Genomic DNA, 6787 nt, shown 5'->3' with positions numbered 1-6787 from the left:
GTCTAAGATATTGTTCCCAGGATAGTTTTGTTTTCAGCTTAGAATTAACAAAACCGGTAACAATATGATAAAAAATAAAATTAAAACAGTACCTTCTCCTTAGGATGGGGTAGTTTCCTTTATTCAGCTCAGAAGCAGACTGTTCAGTTCTGAGCAATTTGGTTTCAGTTCACGAGAAAGCCGAGTGGTCCCCCTGCACCTGCGCTTTAAGTAAGCACCACTGTCCCTGGTTTCTAACGCAGCACTTAAACAGCATTTTGAAAGCCTAATGAACCTCAAGCATATTCATAACAGTTCAAAAGAAGTCCCATGCATCCTCTTACACGATTTATGCAACACACGTTTTTAAAAGGAAGACTTATTTTTAGTGCATGGAACTCCCTCTCTTCCAAAGGATCCATGCTATAATGGGATAGAACTGGTTGAGAAAGGGCTCCCTCCTTCCCCAACTGCACATCCAGTCCGATGCAACACCACAAAGATTGTTTTATAAATATTTCTAAGTGTCCTTCCATGAGCATTGACTATAAAGTGTTTTTTTCCCCCCTTACTGCTAAATAACACCACTACTGCTTGCTGCTGCTCCCATTTCTACTGCTATTACCATCACGGCTATTATTGAAGCACCTAGTATGTTTCTGATGACACTGAACAACACTGTTATTATCATTTTATAAGACTAGTAAGCTGAGACAAAGAGGTTAAGTAGAGCAAATAGAAAAATGATATAAAATTGGTATACACTCTCTCTTTAAATCAAGAGAAAATCAGAAAACATGATACAGAGATCTACCTTTTACAATGGAATACCAGCTTGCTTCCTGGCTCAAAATGCATTTAGCTTTTTACTTCTGCATGTAGCTTGGTGTGTGGCCATCCTTATAGGGGCAGCAGTGCACCTGTGTTATATTGAATGTTCTGTCCCATTCAATCAAGATGACCTTCTTTTTTTCCCCCCCAGAAATGAAAGTTCTCTAAAAGAGTCTGGGTCAGTAAAGAGAAAATCCTATTAAATACTATTTCAAAATAATTACATACTTCAATACTTACAAATGCTGTATTCTGGTTTAAAAAATAAAAAAAAAGAAAGAAATGCATCTTCCTAGGATTTAGAAATCACTAAATACTTCTATGCATTTCACTTTGGTACAAAAGATATTTTTTCTTAATTATAAACAGTGTCACAAAAACTAAAACCAACAAAACTCTACAGACTAAAGGGACATTGATTTTATATTAAAAATGATAATGCAGTTTCAGCAAAAATATCTTTTTTCTAGCTATTGATGAGTATATATAGATTCAAAATACATGGGTTAAGAAATTCATTTTAGAAGCATTTAAAGAAATCTAGTAGTAAAGTGGCTAAGGTTTTGAGCAATTTGAAGTCATATAAGATTAGATTTTTTTTTTCATATAAGATTAAACTTAAATCACAGTTCTAACTGTATAAACTTTGATAAACAACTGTACATTGTTGTATAATGGGCATAATATAAACTGGATCACAATGTCATTTGAAGTATTATGTAAACTAAATATGTAAAGCAGGACACAGTTTACTGCACACGGTAAATAACTAAGTTAATATCAACTTAAAATTACCAACACTATTTCATTGTATGATAATTTTTAAAAATTAAAATGTTGGGGCACCTGAGTGGCACAGTTGAGTGTCTGACTGTTGGTTTTGGCCTGATCTCAGGGTCATGAGATCAAGCCCTTTGTCGGGCTACACACTCAGTGCAGAGTTGGCTTGAGATACTCTCTCTCTCTGCCCCTCTCGCTCATGCTCTCTCTCTCTCCCTAAAATAAACAAATAAATCTTTAAAATATTATTTAGTCAAAGAGTTTAAGCAAATTACATTGACAAGTTATCTATATTATCTATATCTATGAAAGTTTCTATAATATATTCAGAGAAGCCTGAAAAAATAACTTTGAAGATCCAGAAACATTTTCTTTAAGATTCTCTCCAAAAGAGTAATCTAGGTATGCTAATTTCATCCATTCTACAGCTACCATGTCCCAGGCACGGTGCTAGGCTACTAACAAATATTGGGGAATAGAAGAAAACAAAAATTGTCTCTACTTTATGGTATCTGTGATGTTGTTTTGGTTCAATTGCACAGTAAAATTAAAGACCACTTGCAAGTTATGTTGGCACTAGGAGTCTAGTTACAAAAACAACAACAAAACAATAATAATGCCCTAAAGTAAAACAAAAAAAAATGATTATTTTTAATAAGTTCCTACAAATCAAAAAAAAAAAAATAAGTTCCTACAAATCTTAGGAAGAAAGGAAAGGATCCAGAATTAACAATTAGTTTATTCACAATCAAATATATGGTAATATACATACAAAGAAGCTATTCTATTAATAAACGTGAGAAATTATTGGGACAAAAAATAGATAGTGAGATAGACAAGACAAGAGCCTTAGAACAGAGTTTTTTTTTTTTTTTTTTTTTTTTTTTTTAAAAAACACAGTGAGGCCTGGAGAATTACTATAATAAAATAATAGCTAATATTTTGTAATTGTTTACTCTGTGCGAGAAAATGATAAAGCAATATGTGTGTTTTATATCTTCTAAGTCCCTCAAATAAAATTATTGCCATCTTATATGAGAACACTGGATTTAGATAGTTTGGTAATTTGTCCAAAGTCACAGAACATGTCACCGACGGAAGAATGGGTTTAAGCACAAATCTTCATGTCTCCAAAATCCAACCACTCATCTACTATATCTGTGGACAATGATTGGTAAATTTGAGACCCTAAACACTCTATATCTTTTTTTTTTTCACTCTATATCTTTTTAATGAAACTAACATCACAGGTGCTTTAGGAAAATTAAGGAATGAGAGAAAAAACAGCAATCATGTGAAGATGTAAGCCATGATACATTTGATTTCTATGAATAATAAATAATTTCTGAATAATTTTATTAACATAATTAAAAAACTCTACTAGAAAATTATCAAAAAGCTTGACAACTAATTGACTGTTTATTATTTAACTATTTTTCACATTTTATGAATATCTATTATTGATATTAATCAGTGTTTAAAAATAAAGTAAAATATGTACGATTAAAATACCCTTAAAATGTGTTTTCATAGAATATTATTGGACATGCAAAAAAATAAGGAAAATCACATAAAATAGCATATTTAATAATTTCCTCTCTATGATTGGAAATCTATTATCAAGTATAACCTAATTTTCAATTTCATTCCAACCTTAATTAGGATTGTCTTGTTCAACAAATAATTATGCACCAAACACACAAAAATATGGTAATATGCTCTGCCATGTGCAATAATTATGCTTTCTTGAATTATTGGAAGGATTTTTCATGCTCTACAGAGTATACATAAACGTGAAGGATATTATTCAGTAGGAGGAAAAAAACACAGGCAATTATCAGGCAGGAGTGAGACATTCAAAAACAGCTTTCAAATTGTCACCTCATTGGCACAGAACACACTTTATCTATGGGCCATAAACCACCAAGATAGATATCAGTTACCCTGATCTCAGAAGCTACAGTCTCATCTGAGAATGGGTATTTTGTATGCTATCTGGTTTTACAGTCCGAGCTTGGCTACATGATCTGGCTCAATAACTCAAAAACTAAAACTAAAAGTTAGCTCAAACAACTAAAAGATGACAGAAACTCTAAGTCTGAAATTTATATTACATATGTATGTGTGTGTCTGTGTGCATATATATATATTTAAGTTGTATAGAGGGTGGCCCATGATATGTTTCAAACTTTACTACGGAATTATTTTAATCACTAAGCAGCACATGTAATTTTTTGTTGGCCATGAATCAGCATCATGGTTCAGGCATGTCTAGAGAGAAATTCAGGTTTGCAACAAAGCAACTGAGAATAACCCTATGTATATATATATATATATATATGTATATATATATATATATATACCATTTAAAAATCTCAGCACAGCGGATTTTAATCAAATACAACACAAAACCAGTTATCTAAAAAAGCGGTTTTGTAATATTTACACAAAAGTATTAATTGATCTGGAATTTAGTTTTAAATTTAAATTAAACTATTTTAAATGATGTCTATAAAGAGAGCGCCGAATCCTAACCACTAGACCACCAGGGACGATCTTTAAATGATGTCTATAAAGAAAGGAGAAATTATAATAGCATTAAAGCAATTCTGAGAAGGGGGCGCTGAGAACACGTGTCCGTGAGTCCACCAATCCGTGTGTCCTCCTCTTGCCCACGCACCTTTCAGTCTTGACCTCCCAGCAACGCGCCCTGGGAAAGCCCACCCAGATTCCAGGCCCCCTTGGAGGAGCTGAAGCTTTCCGACTACAGAGGGAAATACTTGGTCCTCTTTTTCTACCAGCTGGACTTCACCTTTGCTTGCCCCTCGGAGAGCATGCCTTCCAGGGAGTATGCCAAGGACTTTGGCAAGCCTGGCTGTGAGCTGCTGGGGGTCTCTGTAGACTCCCAGATCACCCATCCGGCTTGGATCAACACTCCAAGGAAGGAAAGAGGCTTGGGCTCTCTGAACATCCCCCTGCTGGTGGATATAACCAGAAGCCTGTCCCGAGATTATGGCGTGCTGAAGGAAGATGAAGGCGTTGCCTACAGGGGCGTCTTTATCATCGATGGCAAGGGTGCCCTTCGCCAGATCACTGTCAGTGATTTGCCTGTGGGGCTTTCCGTGGACGAGGCTCTGCGGCTGGTCCAGGCCTTCCAGTACACGCATGAGGATGGGGAAGTGTGTCCCACTGGCTGGAAGCCAGGCAGCAACACAGTCAGGCCCAAGGTGAACAGCAAGAATACTTCTCCAAACACAATGAGGCTGGCAGACAGGTGGAAAGCTTAGGCTGTTGGCACCACCTGTGCCCCTACCTGGATACACCAACGCTGAGCCAGGAAAGGCCAGACCTGCCCCTTTAAACTCCATAATCCATGACCCTGGAGGGTTAGCCCAAAGCCTTCTCATTCTCCCAGCTGGGAGCTGATGAATGGTGACCCCCTTCCTGGAGCCCACCTAGATGGGCACAGGCCCAGAAGTGACCCAGAAAGTATGAGGACAGAAGAAAACAAAAGTAAACCAACCAAAACAAATTTCCAAGAAGGGAAGGCCTTATAATAGTACACTCTTACAATGAGAAGAAAGTAATTATACATTTATGTTTGATAAAAAAAAACCTATATCCAGAATATATAAGGAATGTCTACATCTCTTACACATCACCAAAGAAGATATACAGTCGGCCAAAGGATGGTGAAAAATGCTCAAAATCATTAGTCATTAGAGAAGTGAAAATTAAAACCAAAATATTGTACCCTTACACACCATTCCAAAGGCTAACATTAAAACAACTGATGCTAGTAAGCTTGTGCAGTTGGTAAGAAAGTCAAAATGTAGAGCCACTTTGGAAAATAGGTTGGTGGTTTCTTATAAAGATAAACATAATGTACTTTATTGCCCAACAATCTCACGCCTGGGTATTTACCCAAGAGAAATGAGAACCATATCTGCACAAATCCTTAGATTCCAAATAACTTATTGTTACTCTTATAGACTTAGTCTTTGGAAGCATTCAAAAGTTGCTTTTTTAAAATCCTGAGTGGAAGAGTCAGGATGCTTTTACTGTGTAACTTGAACACATGAGGTGATGTATATGTCACACTTCACACCTGGTTTATATTCTCCTGTGTTACCCAGGCTACAAACTCCACTTCCTCAACCTGTCTTTAATTCACTGGTTTCTCTAAGAGTTGTCCTGGTTATGTTAATGTTTTTCTTGACTAAGAATTCCAGGGGCAAGGAAGGACAAGAACCTTAATTTGCCTCTGAAAATCTTTAACTGACATCATTACATTTATTATACAAACTGCGATCACTATTAGAATTATTTCTCAGAAGAAAATTATTTAATTTTAGCATGGCTACTGCTAAAAAAAGGAAGATTAGTTTATGTGGTTATAAATCTTATATAAAAAGAGTCAATGTATATAAATGTACTCGACTGAATAGAAAAAAGATTGTTATTTTGTGAATATTAATAAATGAGCAATATTAATAAGTATACCTTCAGATTATACTTAAAATATGATAGTCCATGGAAACACTATGTTTAATAAAGGGAGTATTGAATAAGTAAAATAAAAATTCCATTTGATTACAAATATCTTCTTATCTCCCTCATCTTGTATTAAAAGGTAAACTTGTGGTTATAATAAATTCTTTGAATTATTGCATATAAAATGAAAGATGCTTTACACTTATGTGTGCATAGATGTTATTGTATGTATTCCTTCTTTTCTATACAAAGTAGAAGCTCTTTTGTTAAAAATGATTCAGTACTTTATGACCTTTGCCAAGTTAATTCTTAAAATGAAAAATAACTCTTTTACATTAGAGTTTGGTAAGATAATTATGATAGATATCTGCTATTCTTTTGAATATCCAATATCCTTTGAATATCCTTTTAATGTTTTTATAAATTTCCCCTTTTAAGATTCATGACTTTCTGAGGTAAAACTAAAGAAAAACATGACAAAACAAAAACCTAACTTTCACAGCACGACCCCTATTTTATAGTATCTATTCCGAAATTGGGCATACTTTATGACCTAGCAACACCAGGCAGCAGTGAAATTGAAGTCTTCGGCCACATCCAATAAACTGAATAGAACTTACAGACATGATGTTGAGTGAAAAAAAAAAAGTCGGGGGGAAAAAACCAGTATATATTGCATGTTTCCATTTATATGAAGTTAAAA

General features: G+C 34.8%; 1 pseudogene; it reads left to right on the top strand.

Annotated features, from left to right (window-relative positions):
* Window positions 1-2714: 2714 nt before the first annotated feature.
* Window positions 2715-4951, top strand: LOC113932632 (annotated as a pseudogene).
* Window positions 4952-6787: the final 1836 nt, after the last annotated feature.

This window comes from Zalophus californianus, chromosome 10 (genome assembly GCF_009762305.2).
Source record: "Zalophus californianus isolate mZalCal1 chromosome 10, mZalCal1.pri.v2, whole genome shotgun sequence".
In the NCBI taxonomy this organism is placed as follows: Eukaryota; Metazoa; Chordata; class Mammalia; order Carnivora; family Otariidae; genus Zalophus; species Zalophus californianus.
Note: the sequence above shows the minus strand (reverse complement) of the source record. Positions and strands in the feature narration are given on the sequence as shown.